Source organism: Corvus moneduloides, chromosome 14 (genome assembly GCF_009650955.1).
Source record: "Corvus moneduloides isolate bCorMon1 chromosome 14, bCorMon1.pri, whole genome shotgun sequence".
In the NCBI taxonomy this organism is placed as follows: Eukaryota; Metazoa; Chordata; class Aves; order Passeriformes; family Corvidae; genus Corvus; species Corvus moneduloides.
This window is the reverse complement of record NC_045489.1, coordinates 18613786-18635711: the sequence shown is the minus strand read 5'-3', so window position 1 is coordinate 18635711 and position 21926 is coordinate 18613786. Positions and strand designations below refer to the sequence as shown.

Genomic DNA, 21926 nt, shown 5'->3' with positions numbered 1-21926 from the left:
CCAGGGCAGTGCTGGAGTCTCGATCCCTGCAGGGATTTAACAGCTGTGTGGATGTGGCACTTGGGATCACGGGGCAGTGGTGGCCTTGGCAGCGCTGAGGGAGCGGCTGGACTCGGTCTGACAGGGCTTTTCCACCCTCAACAATTCCATGTTTCTATTTGGTGATTCCCTGCCTCTCTCTGATCCTTCCCCAGAAGCACTGAAGGGCTTCTCCTGCTTCCTTCCATGGGCTCCATGCCCTCCTCCCCGGCCTCTCCCCTCCCGGAGAACGGCTGCTGGTTTAAATGCAAATAGTGCACATGCAGGCACAGGAGCTTTTTTTAAATTCTGAAAGCTGAGACTTCTAAGTTTATCTCAGAAGGACACTGGAAAGATGAATAGAGAGAAATTATGCAGAGAAAGAGAAAATATTCAAAGAGTGGAATTATGTATGCATAATTGCCTGGCTCCCTGGGGTGCACGGGCGAGTACACCAAGTCACTTTGTGAAATCATTCCCCACAACTCCTGTATCCTAATTATAGTGCAGCAAGTGGGGAGAAGCTAATTTTTAAACAGTCCTGATGGGGTAACTGGAAGAACCACGAGGATGCTGTTTAACCCCTTGCCTACTGAGAGGCTTCAAGCAAAGAAGCCAACACAGGAGGAATAAATGAAATGCTGGTGAAGGCAGTGCGTCGTTCTCTGGTTGATTTAAAGGTGGCCAGCAGGAGAACCAAGCAAGCCTCCAGATTAGAGGGGGGAAAAAAGGGGCAGACCTGAAGAAATAAGCCAAAATTTAAAAAAACCACCAGTAAACATGACCTCTGCCCAGACTTCGAAGGAGACTGGAGGCAGCATTATGGTGTTTTGTTGTCCCTTTGCCCTGCACAGCAAATTCTCAGCCAAAAGCTTTGTAAGTCCTAAATATGCCCGTGGAGGAACCTCTTTATCCATGCAGAAACTGCAACCACAGCTGCCTGGTACCTCAGCACATTCCCCAGTGCAGCACGAGTACCTGCAGCTAAAAGAGCCCTATTTAGTGCTCCCTGGAATCTCCTGGTTGGCATGGGAAGGACGTGGTTCCAGCAGGGATCTGCTGATCCAACACCTTCTCAACCCCTCACAGGTCACAGACATCGATGAGATTGCAAGAAAGGACAAAACTGGGTGGTTTTGCTGCTTATCTATGTATGCAATGCTCAAACCTGACTTCTCTACAGGAAAATAAAAGGCAGTAGCAGGACAACCCTGCCCTCAAGTTGTGCCAGGGGACGTTTAGGTTGGATATTAGGGAAAATTTCTTCCCCCAAAGGGCTGTCCAGCCCTGGCACAGCTGTCCAGGGCACTGGTGGAGTCCCCATCCTTGGAGGGATTTAAAAGCTGTGTGGATGTGGCACTTGGGGACATGGGTGAGAGGTGGCCTTGGCAGCACAGGAGGAACAGCGCTCAAAGATCTTAAAATCTTTGGACTCAAAGATCTTAAAGGGCTTTTCCAACCTAAACGATTCCATGATCCAACCCACGCTCTCACACTGCCCTAATGCAGAAATCAGCCATCAAAGGCCTTTTATTCTCACCACGCTCAAGTTCAAGCCAACTAAAACCACTCCTGGAGAAGTGCTTAAACTCAGGTATTTTGACTAAAAGTGCCACTAGTATTTTGACCAAACTCCCTTTAAATTTCTCAGCCTGGTAATGTTTGTTCTCATTTATTCCAAACCCCTTCCAACGTTCCAATTAGCATTGTTCTTCCCCTATCGGAACAGATGCAGGCACACAGTATTAAAAAAGAAAGAAAGAAAAAAAAAAAAAGATAAAATACACCATTTACCCATCCTAGATAGGCAAAGAATGCTTTTGTCCCTCAGCCATGCCTTGCACAATATCACTGAAAACATGAAAACACCACTTAGGACTCCCAGGGATGCAGCACATGGCCGGGGCTGTGGCTGCTGCAGCCCTCTCCGTGCAAAACACCTGCATTCCAACATCTGCTGCCGAGAGAGAGACAGAGAGAGAGGGAAAAGCGAAGGCTTTCACTCCAGGTTGCATTATTTTGAATCCCCTGGTTGTTTGGGGTTCTGTATTTCCACCACGCCCTTTGGAGGGCACGGATCCCTGGAGATGGATCCCCTGAAGCGGAGCTCTTAGTCTGGGAAAAGGGAGGCAGACACTTGCAGGCCCCCTCTCTGAGAAAAGCCACCTCCAAAATGTTACAGATATCCACAGGATTTAAGACCAGAAGACCGTTTAAGAGGACCTCCTACAAAAATAAGCAATTAAATCTTCCCCAGTCTCCTCTTTGTTGAGGCCAATTATTTGTTCGGAGGAGAATTTCCAGAAAGTTGTGCCCGACTCCCAGCCTTGATCTCAGATCTCAGCACGTGAAGAACTCTCAGTGCAGTCTTACAAATGATGAACTCTGCCAAGCCCACATTAATATCTAACCCTCATGCTTGGAAAATTATATATTCTACTCAAATTGAATAGGGTTTTTTGGGGTTTTTTTGGCCAAAGTAATAGACACAATTTTGCTACTTAATCCTCTCCCATTGTCTCAAGCTCACTCAAATTACAGCCATTTGAGCTGTGATCTGAGCTCCCCTGTGCTTAAGGAACTAATTAGACCAAGGACAGTCAAACTTCCCAACTTCCTGAATACTAAATTCCTTGTCTGGCCAAGAGCCACAGGACGAGCACTGGGTGGTGTGGGAAGGGGAAGGGGAAGGAGAGGAGGGAAGAGCAGCAGCAGGTCCCAGGTGGGTGATGGCTCCAGGGACAGCCCAGTGCCTCCCTGTCAGCTCCAGGGCAGGGGAACAACCACCAGGAGCTGGCAAAAAAATCAGTACTGAGTGGGAGAGACAGTTCATGTTTCCTCCATTTCCTTGGAAAGAAATGTTCTGTTCCACCTGAAAAAAAGAGGAAAACCTGAGAGAGAGCCTCAAAACATTGTTCTTTGGGGCACTTGTCCCAGAAGAGGAGATTCTGGTTTATAATCTCATTTTGGGGTGGGATTCCATCTCTCTCCTTTGAAAATCTCAATGAGGAGCACTCAGTTTGCCTGAGTACAGAGGCCCCTCAGGCGAGGGGTTTCAGGCTGCACCTGGTGTCATTCCCTGTCCTGTCCTCTCCAGCAAGGGCAGGACAGCACAGCCAAGCAAACCTAAGCAGATCTGGGGTGGCATCTGGTTGTGGCACATGAGGTCAGTGCCGTAGAACACGGACACACAACATTTTCAACGCAAATTTCCTTCTCTTTTTTCTTGGGAGAAGAGAGGAAATCAGGCACATGGGGTAATAATATTTCAAAAGAGATGTAAAGGAAGAGTCTGAGGATGAGAAGTAGGGCTGAGACCACAACATGTTGGCAGCAGTGCCAATCTGGCCCCAGAGCAGGAGTAAACCAGGGATTTCCTGATGGAAGGTTTATTGCTGAGCCCGGTTTGAGCCTGACACAGGCATCAGCAGCACGGCCACCTCCTGCCTGACAGTACAACAGGAACAACAACACCTAAGTGGAAACTGAAATTGCTGTCTGCACTTGAAGATGGCCCTGTCTGAACTAAAATGTGCAAATAAATTTGCACCACCGGTGTTAGGTTCTCTAGGTGAGCTTCAGGGCTGTCAATAAGACTCACAGAATTGTTTGGGCTGGCAGGGACCTTAAAGAACATCTCATTCCATCCCCCTGCCATGGGCAGAGACACCTTCCACCATCCCAGGCTGCTCCAAGCCCCGTCCAACCTGGCCTTGGACACTGCCAGGGATCCAGGGGCAGCCACAGCTTCTCTGTGCCAGGGCCTCACCACCATTAACCACATTAATTCCATATCATCATTATCATATGAGAAAGACCTAAAGAAGAACCACGAACAGGTGTCATGACACAGAAAAATTGACTGGATGCAGCAGCACCGTGTTTGCCATCAACACACAAGGGTGGAGGAGCCACAGCAGGCAGAGAGGTCACAGGGTGAGGGCACAATGAGGCTTCACAATGCCAGATGTGTCTGCTGTCCCTTCACGCCATCATCCCCTGCAGACAAGACGTTAGAGAAGAGTTTAGGGAGGATCTGTAGGCATGGGAAGTATTCCTGCAGGAGCTTGTTCAAATCACTTTCAGGGTAACGCAAGAGGAAACCTGCAAGTGTTGGGAAGGCCCAGCCAGGATATTCCCCAGGAGATGCAAGGGGTGTTCCAGAGGCAGAGACTGAAGGACCAAGAGCCCCTGGGGAAGGGCAGGAAGGAGGAATCCTAGGAGAAGACTGAATTGAAGCAGATTTCCACCAGGATTTGCAAGCTGGCCGAGAGGGTGCCAGAGGACTGAGGCTTAGCTGGGTCCTGGGCACCTCCTGGAGAGAGATGATCCTGTTGGGCTGGGCCCCTCCACGACAGGGATGCTCTGGGATGGGTCACCCCCTCACCAAGCAAGTCCCACCCCGAGCCAGCCTCTCAGCAGCACCAAAGACCAGGCCCAGAGGAGCAGAGAGCTCATGTCACTCTTCCACCCTTAGTGCTTCGACTGGGTGCAGATGATCTTAGGACAAGGTCGATGGATCCTGATATAGCAGCACTCGAGATAAACGTTGCTGCAGAAGGGCTCTTGTGAGAGTATTTGGAGTGAAGAGGAGTTTGGAGGGAAGGATGGTGAATGAGGAACAATGGAACATCACCAGCTGCTGGGAGCACTGTGCCACCTTTTGTACACACACCTTTTCGGGGTGACTCTCAGAACTGCCTGCAAAACCGTTTCTTATTTCCAAGCCTTCTGCCCACAGTCCTTACAAAAGCTTTCTGGCATCAGCACAGATGGGTTTGGATGTGTCTGATACAGAGGGTTCCTGTGTCACTGGCTCAGAGTGCTCCTGCAGCCCCAGGCAGAGGCATCCACACCTCTGTAGGTGAGCACATCTCCTCAGCTCCAGGGATGGAGCATGGGCTCACCTCCCCTCCCTGCAATCCCCAGGTGCTTTGGAGTGATGTGCTCCAAAATCCTGGGCATCATCACCATGCCGCTGTGGACTTGCTGTACCCCAGGGTGTTACACCAGTAAACACCTCCAAAATCCCACAACTCCACATCTCCAGACCGCCTCTGGTCACACCACAACCACGTCAGCAGGGAAACAATGATCCTGGTGCCTCAAAGCTGCTGGAGCACTGCCCAGCATGAGCACTGGAGCTCTCACCTCAGAGGGGCTGGTGGCACATGGCAGAGAGTGAATCTTAATCCCTGCAAAGCCAAGAGGAGCTGAGGCACACCAGGACATCCTTTGAGCAGGATATACCACCTTGGAGGCAGATCCATAGACAGCAGCATCTTCAGAGACCCGATTCCTATAATCACGCCAGTTTTAATTTTTCACTGGCTTTAATTTAAAAAAAACACCCACACAAACACACACACAAAATTGGGAATCTTGCCCCACCCCTTAGCCAGGTAAAATCACAAGACAGCTCCAGCCCTGGCTGGTGCAGTGGCCAGGATCAGGAAGGGGAGGGAATGTTTATGAAATGGTTTTAACCAATTCAATTTTAAGGCAATTTGTGCGCAGCAGCAGAAGCAGCCCTGACTGCAGCAAACAGGGAGCGGGCTGGATCAATGGCAGGGTGGAGGTGGGGGCAGGAAAAGCAGGAGCAGCGGACTGTGGCATTGAGGCTAATGGCTTTGGAGCGATTTATTCCATGAGAAACACTGCACGGAGCCACACGAGGTCTGTGCCGGAGTACGGCAGTGCCTCGGAGGGACAGCCCCAACTCCAGGGAGGATCAATACCAAACACTCCAGGAAAAGCAGGAAACTTCTCCTCTTACAAGAATAAATAAATGACAATGAATGGATCCAATCAGGCCATCTGATTTTAGGCGAAACCCAAAAATGTTGCTTAAAAAACCCCAACCCAGCAAGGTAAAAGCTCCAGCGCTGTCCCAGCATCACTCCTGGGACAGCCCTTCCTCACAGCCACACCCTGGCCCTGCCACCTCACCCTCAAACAAAACCCTGCTGCCAGAAATGGGGATGGGCTCTTCATTTTCTGTACCAACAAGGGGAATCCCATGGAAAGATTTCCAACCCCTTCCCCAGCTGGGTCCCACAGCGCCTCAGCAGCAAAGCGTCACCTGGAGACACCACTTCCCCTCTCCCTGGTGGCCTTCATCCATGCTTTGGATGAATATTCAAGAAGTGGACAGGGAGAGCTGGTTTGGGGATAGAACAAAGGGAAATGGCTTTCTGGAACCTGGTTTTGACAAATGAGGGGAGAAATCGCCTCCGATAGCTCGGCGTGCCCTGCGACGCGGGATCGGCAGCTCTGGATCTCTGCGCCGGCAAAATTTGCTGGGAATTGCTCCTGATGGTGTTTGCAGCCCAAGGATAATGTGCTGCTCTTTCCACATCCCACTATCTCCATGCCCAAGCACATATGGTCTGGCTAAACAAGAAGCCTTGGAAAGGCTGTCAACAAGACTAGAGGAAGGTGGGCATCTGTGCAGAAACATATGCACGTCCCAGCGCTGCGCTGCGAGCACGGAGAGATGCCCAGAATCCCACCAAAACCTGCCTGGGTCCAGCAGAACTGGACCGGGGACACTGTGGCTGCCACTTCCCTTTGTGCTGTGGGACTGGAAACCCATCATTCCGCATCCAAGGAGCCTCCTGCCAGGACATCTGAGATGTTCCCTACTCTGGCCCAGCATTTCAGGGCATTGCTGCTGCAGCCCTCGTTTATAGACCCACTTATGTGCTTCAAAGTCTTGTGTGTAGCTTTATGTTCATCTGTAAGAATCTCCCCCACGGTACTAAAGGCAGTGGAATAATCTACTATTTCAACCCGCATCCCTCAGAGAATTCTGCAGTTTAGAAAAAAAAAAAAAAAGGAAAAAAAAAAAAGAAAAAGGGGAAAAAAAACCTGGTTGAATTTGATTAAACCTTTGGAATCTCTCCAATATTTCCAGTTATTCCATCTGTAGAAACACTCTACTGGCACTTGGCACATTCAGAGCTTTAACTGCCTTCTAAATCAGCAGCAGTTCTGCCTAACAATTTGGCATTTGCACAGAGCCTTGTAAATCACCCACCTTACATCTCTGGGTACGAGGCCCAAACCCTCCAAAAAGCCCATTACTGCCTCAGAGAAACTCTTCAGGAAGAAAACACCTTCTTATGGGCTTGTCTCTTGACAAAAAGAGGGGGGCACTGGCATTCAGTGGGCACGGTACTGACACCGAGGCTCCTGGTGTTACTACGGCAGTAAAATGAAACCCAACACAGCCAGCTGGTTGCTACACTGCTATTAGAGCTTCTTCGCTGTTTCTGACCTTTCTAGAACTCTCCAAAAGGCACTAATCTGCACCAAATCCACCCAGGACCTAAGGTTGATGCAAGGTGAAGGTGTTGGTGACCTGGTCCTCCCGGCGGGCACCACGGAGGGAACGATTCCGATTCCATCGGCTGGGATTTGTTTGGTTGTTTGGGGGTTTTTTTTTTGGCTTTTTTGGAAGTCAGGAACCAGGCTCAGAACGGCTGCAGCTCCAAATCAAGCCACAAAGCAGCAGGAAAGCACTCAGCAGTACCAGCAGTGATTTGTGCATTTCTTGCAAACAAAGAGCGGAGAAGGTCGGCGTTGTTACGTCCCTGCTTCCACCTCTTTTGTCTGCCCAAATCCTTGGAGGCTAAAAATCTCCCCTTCCCAAACTGCTCCTGGCTCCAAGCTCTTTGGAAAACCCTATCCCCTTATCTTTATCCACACCTGACCCTCTTTTATGCCTCCCCATCAACAAAGTGTAAGAAAATCATCAATTTAAGCGCCCGGCTCCTGCCTTTCCCCTCGCCTGTGCCTCAGATGTTGTTTTCTGTGGGTCCTTCCCAGCATGGATTTGGGCTCTGAGCTGTATGGGGGGGATAAAAAAACAAGGAAGAAGAGGATGTGGCAAAGAAGAAAAGAAACACATGGAGTTAACTCTCCTCCTCCTGCCCTTTGCTTCTAAAATCTCACTGATTTTCACACGCACTGTGACCCTGCAGCATCAGAACCCCAGGGTCACCTGAGGACTCTGAGATGGTCACTGGGCCATGCAGGGTGACCACTTGGAATCTGACAGCAGGACAGAGGTCAGGGATTTGTGATTAAAAAGGGCTGGCCACGACACTCAGGGGTGGGAGGGAGTTTCTGACTCCTTGTTTTGCAGCTGGAGATCCAACACGCGGAGTTGAAGCGCGCTGGGCCTGTCCCACTACGAGAGGTGGTGACTCCAACTGGTTTACTCATTAATGTTCTTTAGGAATTAGTGGCTTAATTGATGCTTCCCATGCTAACTTTTAAAAAAAATTGCATTCTGCCCATCCTTTTGTATCCTCTGCTCTTGCCCTGCTTGGTGTCTTTTTTCTTTTACCTCCAAGGAGGAATAATTTCCCTTGGCTGCATTCAGCTGCACTGAGAGACCTGCAGCAGTGAGCACCCACAGCGTCCTTCACCCGTTTTTAATCAGTTCATCGAGCAGAACGAGGTCCCATCCTGCATCCCACCGTGTGTCAGCAGGATCCTGGGCCACATCCACGAGCCTGGGGTTTGGGTTCCCCAGCAAACAGCTTCACCCCCACTCTGCAAGGAGCTGCTGGGGACTGGGTGTCACTGAGACACCCAAGGATGCCGTTGCCCCAGCGTGTCCCTCTTGCCTCCAGCGCTGCCCTGGATGAGGTGCAGGGGCTCCAGCACTGCCCTGGCACGAGGGGCTGGAGCAGAAGGGATCCTCCCTGGGAGGTTTGGAGAAGGAGAGCTGAGCTCAGCTAGATGCTCCCCACCAGGGCTGGGAGAGCACCGGATTTGTGGCCACTCAGCTGCGTGGCCGCTCTGCACATGATGAAAGTGTCTGTTCCCTCCCAGCCAAAAACCCAGAAAATATTAACTAAGCAGAGCTGTGCCTGCAGCCAGCGATGCATACGAGATGACGGCCTTCTCAACACGAGAGCAAAAGGGCAAATGAATCACATTACACTCCATGAATAAAAACAGAGGCTCAATGCACAGCGACTTAATGATTCCCTTCTGGATGCATGAGACAGTCTGGCCTCGTTTGCAGAGGTGCTGAGCATTCCCAAGTCCCACTCAGCTCCCAGGGACAGCCAGGACTCTGCACCTCGGGACTCTCCCAAGACCCATCCACTCTGAGGAAATCCCTCCAGCTGGCAGGGAGGCTTTCCCTGAGGTTTGTGAAATTAAAAGCTCTCAGCAGCTGGCCTGGGCTTAAAGACCTCGTATCCCAACCTGCTGCACCCAAATCCATCCCTGGGAAGGTGGGATCAGGGTTTGCAGCTCTGTTTGAACTGTGCTTTTCTCTCATGCAAAGTGAAGAGGAACAAGCCCTGCCCATGATGGTGCCCCTGGAGCCCAGAGAGAGCCCTGCACTCCCCGGGATGTTTCTCACTGGCACCAGGCGTTTTCCCAGCCCAGCGTGGCACATTCCCTGTGCACAAGTGGAAGGGGATGGTGGTATGAGGCACATGAAATGGAGAAAAGAGCATTTCCAAATGACCTCCTTAGCCAGGTGCTCATGGAGCTGTTATGGAAAGGCACATTATGGAGAGATGGCAGAACAAAACCAAATCCCAGTGTCGTGGCATTATTGGGAAGGCGCTTCTGCACAGGACAGCACTCAGGGAGAGTGGGAATCACCTCCACTCAGACCCTGCTGGGGTGCTGAACACGCCACCGCCCCTTCCGGGGCCTTCTGGACTCCCTGTGGCATTTAAACCCAATCCTGTTCCCGTTTTGTTTGGTAAACCTTGCTGTTCTCTTCTAAACATCCCCCTGCACAGGGGGGATTCCCCACAGCAGCTCCAGTGTCACATCCTGTCACATCCAACACGCTGGCAGTGCGAGCTGCACCCCGGCCTGGCACCAGCTCTCTTGGGAGGGACTGAAAACCCTCCACACCTTCACTGTTTTCCTACATCTGCTTGGAAAATACACCCCAGGACAACCTCTCCCAAACAACATCAGTCCTCTGGCAAACAAAAGAAAGTCAAAGGCAAACTATTTATTGCCAAACCCTCTTCCTTCGTTGTAAAATACTGCTTAATTTTATCCCTCAGGCATCTATTATCTCATAGCCCATATTATTTTTCCAGCTATCACTGCTTAATTTTCCCCATCCAAAAAGTCCGTACAGACACCAGCCAATTTCCGCCTCGGCACAATTGTTTAGGAGAAACAAGCAGCTGTTTCACTGGGGTCCTAAAGAATTGATGGGGAACCAATGCTTCTCCTTTCTCTGTCCATGAGAAACCTTGGAGGAAGGTCCCATGTCCTCTGCCACCGGCATTGTCACCCTGCCAGGGGACCCTCTCTAATCAGGGGGGACCCTGCAGAGGGAGGAGAAGCTGAGGGGGATCCACCAAACTCCTCATTTACAACCCCACTCTGGTGGAAATAAGGGTGAGCATGAAGCTCACCTTCATTTACTTTAAATAAAAGCTGCTGATTTTAATCAAAGCTTAAAATAAAGAGTAAAACCTGTGGCTAATGGAATCTGCTTATCAAAATGCCTGGACTGCCTCTGCTTTCAATTTCTCATAGGATTTGTTTTACCTCTTGTTGGTTTGTTTGGGTTTTTTTACCAGCAGAGCTTCTGTGGGGGCTCAAAGTATTTCACAAAATGCCAGCATTGGCCATGCAGGTAAGCACAGGACCTTCTCCAGGCACAAAGTCCTTGTTTTATGGAGACTTTGGAAGAGTGATTGCCAGCATCAGCTGGCACAGGAGGGACCAGCACACACCTGACAGAGGTGGAGGTTTGCTGAAGAGCCCCTAGGAAACCATCTCTGCTTCCCAGACTAGCAGGGGGCAGATGAAGAATGGCAAACAAGCTCAGAAACCCTCACCAAACAAAAATGATCGAGGCAGTTAAGAAATATACAAAATTGCAAAATATTGTAAAGGCACACGAGGAGCGAGCAAGTGACTGGCAAATCTGTGAACACCCAGGTGTGTCTGTGTGGGTGAGATGGACAGAGAGCCAGGAGCCCATCTGGCCTGAATTCCCACCAGCATTTTCCATGCAGAGAATCATGGAATATCCTGAGCTGGAAGGGAACCAACAAGATCATTAAATCCGACTTCGGGCCCTGCACATGCACCCCAACAATCCCACCCTGTCCCTCAGAGTGTTGTCCAAACACTCCTGGAGCTCTGGCAGGCTCAGGGCTGTGCCCATTCCCTGGGGAACCTGTTCAGTGCCCCACCATCCTCTGGGGGAAGAACTTTTTCCTGACATCCAACCTAAACCTCCCCTGGCACAGCTCCAGCCCTTCCCTGGGTGCTGTCCCTGGGACAGGAATGTATTTCAGCCTGATTCCAATTTGGGTTGAACATTTGCTGAACCACTGCTGACAGCCTTTTCCCTTCAGACACAGCTATTTACGCATGCTTGTGGGATTTTTTGTGTCATGAAGCACCTGCACATCCAAGGGTTCCCTGATGAGTGGGCAGGAGGGGGATTTGTGATAATGGAGGGAATGGGAAAACCTTTCTTAGGGACTGTGCAAGAGCCTCGATGGGCTCAGCATCTGGCTACAGAACAGCATCCCCCACATCCTCCTTCATTTTAACACTTTCCTGCTGCTCCTGACAAAAGGCATTTTCCTTTCCTGCTCTGGCTTTAGCCATTCAATTAAAAAAGAAGCTCCCAAGGCAATGGGAAGCATCAGGGCTTTGCCACGCTCCAGCCTTGTCCAGTGGGTGTTCCCAGAGCAAAGAGGAGCTGCAAGCAGAGGCCGGGTGGCAATGAGTCAGGGAGGCAGAAAGGCGTGAAAACAGGATGAATGGGAAGGCAATAAACCCGCAATATTTCACTGTGGGACTCAGCTCCTGGATCACCTCCATCCATCAGCGGGAGCAGAGCTGGCCAGGGCCGTGCTCACATCAGTGGCACCGGCACAGGAGGGGCTGTGGCCACGTGGGAGCATCACCGAGCCACGGGCTGAGGCCACCGTGAGCTGTGGCAAGGGCTGAGGCCACCCAACATGCACCACCTCGGATCATCCTCCAGAACAACGGGGAAAACACTCAGGCTTTTACCAGCATCTCACATGAGGCATGGGAGAAAACTGATGGGGCAAATCCCAGGGCCAGGAAAAGGAGCGATCCAGCAGAGGGATTGATGGTGGATGCAGTATTGCAACGCTGTCCAGGAAGGATGACAAGGGCTCACACATCTTGGGTCTCACCTGCTTCAGGAAGAGGAACCTGAGAAATATGTTTAAAAAGGAAAGTTGTTCCCTGCAGAAATCTGGGAAACAATTCAAAGAATCCACTCAGAAAAAGGTCACCCCCAGAACTCCCAGTGTCCCTTCATCCCCCATTTCTCCTGGAGGCACAAAGCGTGGCAGCTCCTTTTCGGGGCCAAGATGGGAAACCTCCCCTTTCCTTTCTCTGTATCTACCAAGAAATTACAAAAACATCACCAGGAAAGACAGAATGGGAACTACCTCAGTGCTTTATTTTCTGGAGCACAAGTCCAAAATACCCCCCAGTCCATTTCAGAAAGAGTCACTTCTTTTCCAGAAGGATCTTGACCGGTTCCTGTACCTCCTGCCACTGCTGCCCATCTCTTGCTCCAGAGATCCAGCCACAATTCCACAGCAAAAACAGTCAGGCACGAGCTTTGCCTGCACATCAGGCTCACGGCATTGCACAGAGAGCTGGCACTCCCCAAAACACAGAGCTCTGCACCCTCCTCAGTGACCTACAGCTTGGCCACAGGCTGGGGTAACCTGCCCAGGCTATGAATAAAACCCACTGCTCTCTCCCCAAAAAGAAGCGAATTCCCCATTAGAGCTGCAGCAAACTCAGGCAGTGAGCAAGAAGAAAGCTTTTTAAAGAGATATAACCCAGGATTTCTGTGTTGAAACACACGCCACAGATGGTGGAGCAGACGAGGATTAATTCATGAATCATATTTCTTAAACGATACAATCTCTCTTTTCACTTCCATACTTTCCCTTTTTGACTCAGAAGCAGCGATCTAAGATGCCCTTCCCAGATATGAATTTTGCATGAACAAACATTGCAGGGGTGAAAAAAAACCCAACAAACCCACAACAGCAATAAACCAAAAAACCCAGATGTTTAAAGAGAAGTTCTCAAACGCAAGCGAAGGCATATCCTGTCCATCCACACCAGGACATGTGTGGAAATACAATATATGCAAGCACAGAGCTGGGAATGGGGTGGGAAAATGAGCTCCTTACCATTTGGAGCTCACTAATGCTTCAGCCAGGGTTCTGAATTTCACAAAAGCTGCTTTTCTATCTCCTCCTATCTCATTCGCCACCCTCGCAGCAAAAGGAAAGCCTGAAGGCAAACACTTCCAGGGAGAGGCCTCCTTGCTCTGCCAGTCAGCTTGTTCCTCCTCCAGCCCCCATCGACGCTTCCCTTCGGAAAATCCCGGCACAGGCACCGCCAGGTTGCTCTCCAGGAAAAGGGATTGCAGAGAGCAGGAGCAAGGCAAAACATCCTGCCCCACGCACACAGCTCACCACCCCAGCTGAGAGGGGTTTGAAGTGGGGAAGAGAGAAGGAAATGACACAAGAGCTCTTCAGCAGCGGGAGACTCCGATATCCCGGCTCCCTCCCAGCTGGGAAGCTCCTTCAGACCAGCCAAAGCCATGCCAGCCTGTGCAGAGCCTCTGCTCCCGCCCAGGCAGGAGCAGATACGGATCCAGGGCGAGCAGAACCAGCACCAACACTCCAAATTGGCCCTCCTGGGTACTTTCTCACCTTTCTTTGATCAGCAAAGCAGGATTTCAGTCATTTTTTCCACTTTGCACACAGAGCAGCTGTGTGTGTGCTTAACAGCTTCTTTATACAGTCTTGCACTTCCTATTGTAGCTTTACACACAGAATAAGAGGGAAAAGAAAAAAAATCACTTACCCTTCAATTATTTCAACCTTTCCCTGCTCTGTGTGTGACGTAGGCTTCTCTTTTGGTTACTATTTCCAGATTTGGTCTTTGGGTAGGTGAATGGAAGAGGAGAATGACAGGAGTTGTATTTGATGACGATGGAGACTGGAAAATAAAGAGAAGCATTTTCAGTGCAGAGCAGTCCTCCCCTATACATACAGATCAGATTATATTAAATTAAATTAGTGACACCTACATAAATGCTTCCTACTGTTTTTATGCACACATACAAATATCACAACTGTCAAGGAGAACGCGGCTGTCAGCGATACGGCAGGGGGGAAAAAAAGAGCAATTTCTAAAATGGAAGGGGAAAAAAGGGAATCTAGGCTACCAACCAGCGTTCCAGCAGCAGCAAAGGGACTGCTGCTGGTCTGCAGGAGGGCCAGGAGGCAGCTGGAACTGCTGTGGGAGCACGGGGAAGGGCTGGAGCAGAGGACAGCATGGAAGGAGCACGGGTAGAGGAACTGCAGCAACGACCCTGACAAACGCTCCTCTGCTTCCCAAAATACCACATCAGCTTGTGAGGAAGCGAGGAAGGAGCTGAGAGCTTCAGGAAACACAATTCCCCCATCCCCTGGAACGACGGAAGGACTCCTAGCACAGGAAGGAATTAATAACGTGGTCATCGTACCAGCAAGTGCCCCCCTAAAAACCAGATTAATCTCCCACCATCTGCTTTAATAGCAGAATCTCTGCTAAGTGGTTTTCCCCTACACAGCCCCACAGATCCATGTAAACAGACAAACAAACCATTTGGCTTCCCGCAGTCCCAGGGAACGCAGCTGCTCCGAGCAGGGCTCACTGCCTTTGACACGGTGCCAGGGTTGAATTCCTGCCATCCCACTTACTCCTACACCTCTCCCCGCCACCAACTCTGTGCCCTGCTCCTGTGCAGGCTCCTTAAGGCTTGGGGTACCCCCCAGATCACTGCCCATCGAACATGGCAGCCTGGGATCCTTAAAATATCGTTTCATCGTAGCTGAGAGGAACAAGGAAGGTGAGGAATGAGAGGAATGGACTTCCATGCTATTATTTTCCTCACGGCAACTCTCCCATCCACTGTATGCAACTGGCACCTCCAGCACCGTGAGTCCCAGCCCAAACACTGAAAACACCCCAAAAAAAGCATATTTACAAAATCGTTTCGAAGATGCCACGGCAGGCAGTGGAAAAAACCAACCCCCTGAGTCAAGGAGATTGTCTGCTTGGTTGGAAAAACACAAAGGTCACCGCAAGGAGTATATAAAAATACATGCTAACATTGAAGAGGTATAAACATAACACTAAACAACGCTTTTTATACCCAGCTCAGCATTTAACACTTGCCCAGAGGCCTTTGATAAATCCCAGGTGCCTGAACAAAGCAAGGAAGCTTTTTCACTGCTATTTAGCAAAACAGGGAAAGTAAAGCACAAGAGAATAAAACTGTTCAAGACATCAAGGACCAAGTCAGAAAGAAACAGCCAGGTCTCCACATCCAGCTCTTCCATCGCCAAATGCCCTGCCAGGCTGCTGGATGGAAATAGAAATACTATTGTTAGCCCCAAGCCATGCAGACTCATTAACATTTATTTTAGTGCTTTAAAATATATTTTTAAATCCTCGAAGAAATAATCTGGAGGAAGTGCTAAGAGCTCGGAGCAGATTTTCAATATGTCCCAGCTTTTCCAGGGAGATTTCAGACCTCCTGGAAAGACACCGACTGTCTCGGGGGCTGTGGGTGCGTGAGGGTACCTCCACCTACCCAGCACCCGCAATTCCCTGCCCTCGCTTCTGCTCCCAGATTGTTCAGTAAGAGGGAAATCTAAAAACGTCCTTGATTTCAATTACTCGTGGACAGCAGAATCCCCAAAGTATCGTTTCCCACGTTCTTAATGCCCGTGGGTGTTTATTATGTGAATAACACTTGGAAACAGAGGAACCTGATGCCTGTGGGGTCACCTCCTTGCCAGCAGAAACCCTCCAGCAGGGACAAATCCTGCTGAACACCTTCCACAGAGCCCCAGGTCCCAACATCTCATCCCAAAAGTTCATGGAGACAAAGCACATTAGCATTATCAGGAGCATCTCCCCATCCCTGTGAAGAGCAGCAGCCCCACCAATCCCCCAGCTCTTAGGACAGGAGTTTGGGGTTGGTTGGGAGGAGCAGTGGTTGTTCCAGTGGTATCCATAAGCACATCCAGAGGAAACCGTGGTGTGGAAGGAAACCAAGCCACAGTGGCAGCAGAGATTCAGCAAAAAGTAGGATCCAGAGGTACACAGGGACACACAGAGCACAGTGCCCTGTTTCTGCCAACCCCAAATGGATCAAGCATACGGAGGATCCATTTTATCTCAAACACTTCATAGCACAACTCCAGTTTTCCATCTGACCCAGCCAGCCTTGGATAACATACAATGGGAGGAGTCACAGAGGAAGAAACAGTTCTCTCCCTTTTCCTTGTCAAAATGTCGGTGCACAGTTCGAGTCTCACAGGCTCCCCATGATTCTGGAGGGGTCTTTCATCACTGTTTTGGTGGGGGAAACAAAGGATCAAGACCATTTGTGCAGTTCCAGAGCAGGTTCAACAGATGCCCACTGTGATTTGTCATGCCAAGCTTGGAGATGAGCATCAAGAGGCCACCCTGGCACAGGGCACTGGCCATGGCACGGCACAGTGGAGCTGGAGGAGCCAGTGCTCCAAGATTTCAAGGCACTGTTTTTTCCCCGTGCTCTGGAGCTCAGCAGATGGCAGCGGTTTGGGTGCCCGTCCCTCAACAACACCCGCATGAGCTGCAGCAGGCACCAAGTTCAAAGTCAAAAGGAACATTTGTTCTACAAGAAAACACATTGCAAACGACCCCTAACAAATTGTGGCTGCTGGAAGAGTCAGCTCAGAGCACAGCAGCATTTCTCAGCCCCGTTGCTCCTGCGGGCTCTGCCACTGGAAGTGTGAGTGGCAATGCGGGCACAGCCACAGTTTGTGCTGCAGCACAAATGACAGAGCAGCACCACAGACCTGGAGAGGCAGCTCTGCTCTTCCCTGCATTGCTTCCCTCACGTTTTGAAGCCCGTTGAATTCCTCCCCGTTTAGTTGCTTTATTTCAGCTCCTCGCTGCATAAAATCGTTCCGCGGGCGCCGGGGCCGAATAAATAATGGCAAAAGTTTCCCTGCAAAAACTCTGAGAGCTGTTATGTAAAGCAGGGAGGGTATCAGCAGATAGAGACAACTCGGAGGCAACCTGAGGGTTGGGATTCTGTGTCAGCTCGACACACAGGGGAAATAACCCTTTAATCCAGTGCAGTGTATTTCATTTACTGTAGTGTTATCCAGTTCGAAGATGTTATGAAAGGAATCCCTGGAGAGACTTAAGACTTCAAAACCAGCCTGAGTTTGAACTTAATTCCACTGTTGCAAAAGGCTGGAGCTGTGGAAGATGACCTTTTCCATACCTTGGATGCCGGGAGCCATCCTGCCTCATAATGTCACGCCAAATTAGAATATTCTCTTTTTGTTTTACTCGGGATTTTGTTTTGCCTTCTCTTTTTAATTAAAAGCATCTGTCACTGTTAATGAAACGGGGGGAAAGAGAAGAAAAAATATCAGTAACACAAAAAAATTTAAAGCTGGTGGCGTCCAGAGAGATGGAGAGAGTCAAAAAGCTGGGTAATTAACAGAGGAACTTTCACCTCCCTGTGAGCTCATCACCAGAGCCCAGGTCAGGACCAAAGGATCTACCAGTGCCATCTCCTTGCTGCTCATCACCTGAACAAAACAAAGGGGTGCTCCCCACATCCATCCCCCAGGTGCCACTGGCAGCAGGACCTTGGGTGGTCTCCTCTCCAGTAGGAAATGAGAGGGAAAATGAAAATACTTTTGAAGTGCAAATCCCAAAGTTGTTCAGGTCTTGCCAAGGTTATCCTGAATAAAAGTTCAGAAATACTTGAAAAAGCCAACCCATAAATCCACGTTAGTGAATCAGAAGCTGGTGGAACACCAGGCATGAAGGTGTGTGGTCTCATCTTTCACCAGCTGCAGGAGCTTCACTGCTCAGGGGGTATTTTTAAGGAACCCTGCAGGAAATTCATTGAACAAGTCCTGGAAATCCCAATTAAAGTTGTTCACTACCGTTAACTGCCTCCATGGACTTTACTATTTGGAGGTGAACCATAAAAGGCCAGTTTTCACTCGCTGCATCTTCCAAGTCAGATTGTGAGTGCAATTAAATGTAAATTTGTATTTTCCAAAAATAGGGTTCCCCCACAAAATACTAAATTAATTTCAAAATGTATTCCTAATGTGAAATTATTTTGCCTGTTAAAGCGGTACAAACAGCTTTATTGGATCATTAATGGCTAGAAACGTTCAGTCAGCACAGTTGGAAAAAATGTAAACTAAATATGTCAAGGATACATTGCTTTCTCTTCTCACTATTTTTTTAATGTCTTATTTCATGGTAGATAAGTGAAAAATCTTTTTACCTGACTTAGTAAGAGGCTCATTTACTCATGCAAATTTAAAATCAAATGTCATAATACAATGAAATTATAAAAACATATCAAAAAGGAGTTAGTGAGTCACTAAATTTAGCTCCTAACGGAGTTCAAGCTGATTTATACAGTTGTATGTTAATGGGAAGAGCTCTGCTGGTCTGTAAACATCCGAGCAGAGCTCAGCAACCATCCCACGTGCCCGGGGTTTCTGGAGAAGCCCTTTGGGTTTCCAGCCCTCCACACCTGAGGAAATCGAAGGGAAACTCGGATTTTGATCCCAGCCAAGGTGAGGAATACACCCAGCACCAAATAAATTAAAATCCGTTGTGATGAGCTCTGGGCAAGCCCCGGGTTCTGCAGAGCTGCATCCCAAGCTCCGCTACCAGACCTGGGGTGATCTGCAGGCGTGATCCTCAACATCCACAGGGATTTCCCTAATCCATACAACACATTAGGGCTGACACAGGGAAGCACTGACTTTGTGGGCTGGAAGATACTGAGCAACACAAGGGCTTGGCTGGGAATCTGGGTAGATCCAAGTAACAAATTAAAGTGGTGCCTCTGAAACAGCGGCAGCAATCCAGGTGCCAGGGCAGGAGCAGGATCCTGGCTGGACTTTTTTCGCTCACAGACAGTCCAAGGACAGCACTAACATGAAGTCATTACGTTCTCAAACAATTTCATGCCAGGAGTTAAAAAGATGTTGTAAGAGAAGGAAAAGGGAGGGCCAAGGTTAAGAAGTCCACCCAAGAGAGCTCCAGTGTTCATCAAAACCAAAGCACCTTGTGGGCAGGGTGGGAAGAAGAGGCCTCTGCAGAGAAACTGGCTTAAGATACAGGGAGGCAACTTCTGAAAGGTGATAATGTCCTTGTAACACCTTCCAGTGCCTAAAGGAGCTCCAGAAGAGCTAGAGAGGGACTTGGGACAAGGGCATGGAGGGACAGGACACAGGGAATGGCTCCACACTGGCAGGGGGGAGGCTTAGATGCGATATTGGGCAGGAATTGTTCCCTGGGAGGGTGGGGAGGCCCTGGCACAGGGTGCCCAGAGCAGCTGGGGCTGCCCCTGGATCCCTGGCAGTGCCCAAGGCCAGGCTGGACATTGGGGCTTGGAGCAACCTGGGACAGTGGGAGGTGTCCCTGCCCTTGGCAGAGGGGGTGGAACTGGATGGGTTTTAAGGTCCCTTCCAACCCAGCCCATTCTGGGATTCTCTGACGTCCCTGTCCATGCGGGCAGGCTTGGGTTCGGGTCCCTGCCCAGCAGGATGGGGTGGCTGCAGCAGAGGGGACAGAGGGTGTGGCCTCATGCAGCTCCCTTCAGCTGCTGAAGGGAAAAACTGGGGCCCAACACACCACGAAAGGAAGAAACAAATATTCCCAGTGCTTCCTGACCTGGCAGAAAATTGTGGAGAATAAGGCCCTGTAAGGAGAAAAGGCAAGGGAACTAATGGGAAAACATCTCATTGCATTAAGGGCTGTGTTAAAGGTTTACAGCATCATCTCCAGACAAGTCCACTGATGTTCCTGAACCTTCATCGATCCACAGGTCAAACCAGGAATGAAAAATATCAATTTTAGAAAATATCACTGGCTGAGATACAATAAACCTACCCTGTCCCTATGCACAGGTAAACAGAGACCTTTCCATGTGAGAGCAAAATCTGCCACAGAGCTTGGCCGTAACTACAAAATCCCTGACCTGTCCCCCATCTGGAACACTCACAGGCTGACACAAGGAATTAGGGAGATGTCCTACATAACTGCTTTAATTAATTTGTGAAATTTTGCACCCTTCTTGGAGGCGGGCGACGTGGCACTCTGTGCTCCCTTGGATTGCCACCGCTCTCAATTTTATTTTTATCCCGAGTTTGATGTGAATCAGGCTTTGCAAAAGACAAAACAACCCACTGTAATCATCCAGCATGCCAATTAAACTAAAAGATACCCTGGAAATTAAAATTAAATGCCGTATCTATGAAAAGCAGCAGACAGCTTCCTCAGAAACAACAAAAAAAGCCCATATTATAGGAACACGACCGTGGCAGCCCAAAATCGGCGCCAAAGCACTTACATAACTTACTACCATCCTTCACATCTGCATACTGGAGATCTTCATCAAACTGGGTATGTTTTTGCACATTTATCATCAAGATTTATTGAAGTTGATTCCATAAATTTCATTGAGTTGTACACTGCTGCTATTTGTTTCCAAGGCAACAAATGCACTTTGCCCAAGCCGCACAGTACATCACGATTGTTTGGAATTTGGGGGTCCCTGCCCCTGGTGCTGCACAGCGCCAGCACCTCCTGATGCCAGCCCGCCAGCACTAAGAATGAACAAATCTGGGGGGCATTTCTGGAAAAAATAATCCCTATTAGGGGAGAAAAATGTGAAATGAAGCAGGCAGGGAGCAGGCTGCTGGCAAGAAGGTGGGATTTGTGCAAAGCCCCCGCTCCCATCTCATTTACACCTCGGACGGCTGGAGGTTGAGAAATCCATTTGCGGGTTCAGGAGGAGTCGGAAGGTTCTTTCTGCACAAAATAATGACAGAAAGTCACCTTTTTGTCATCGTGGAGAAAGGGACAACAGAAGTAGTGAGGGCAATGGAGAAGAGGATTTACAAACACTGCACAGGCTTCTCCCCGTCGGCAGAACCCGGGAGCCAGAGCCTGTGGCACTGAGATCTTGCAGGCTACCTTGGAAAAGTTTGGCTTGGGATAAGAAAAACCAAGCACCATCTCAAAGGAAGCATTATTGCCCAATTTCATGGTGCTTGAAAAGTGGCATCAATGATGTCCCGGCCCCATCAGCGTTGGAAAAGCTCAGGAACCACCCGGGAGCTTCCTGTGCACCACAGCCCTGTGGCACAAGACACAGTGTTGATCCACGCAGGATCACCAGAGTATCTTGGAAATAAGGGGCAGTGACAGAGGCAACCTCAGCTGCAGGAAGGCAAAATTCAAATGCAGGAGACCAAGGTAAACCAGGTTCTGCTCCTGGAGACTCCTCTGGGACAAGCCTTCCACAAAAAGCCATTCCTTCACATTTCTAAAACCAAAACCAATCTCGGACACAGCGATGATGTTTTAACAGGACACAGCATTTTTCCAAAGATAATGAAGAGATTTTCATTTATCTGTCATAAGCAAATATCCACGACTGCACAAAGGGGTGGCTGCCAAACTCAGCACACCAGTGCCAGCCGGTATAAACTGAACTGGAAACTTCATGGTGTTGAGTCAGGGAAACCTGAAAACCATTCAACTTCCAAACCCAGTCACTGGAGTGCCGTGGAGCTGCAGAGGAGACAGCCCCAATTATCCAGAGCACAGGAAGCTGCAATCCCTTCCCTTTTCCCCCCCCTTTTTTTTTTCTTAACAAAATTGCTCTTTGTTGGGTAGCACATTCCCTTGGATTCCCAGAGCGATCAAAAAAGACAGCATCCCTGATGACAAAAGCCACTCATTTTTCTGCTTTCAGCCTCAGAAATGTTAAAGGATTGTTTGCTTTC

General features: G+C 49.5%; 1 protein-coding gene across 4 annotated transcripts in view; it reads right to left on the bottom strand.

Annotated features, from left to right (window-relative positions):
* NEXMIF (neurite extension and migration factor) overlaps positions 1-21926 on the bottom strand; it is a 156768-nt gene that overhangs the window by 34372 nt on the left and 100470 nt on the right. For all 4 annotated transcript variants that reach the window (XM_032123546.1, XM_032123544.1, XM_032123545.1 and 1 more), the window contains one exon: positions 13909-14043. The gene's annotated coding sequence lies outside the window, so the exon portion shown is untranslated. The remainder of the gene's footprint in view (positions 1-13908; positions 14044-21926) is intronic.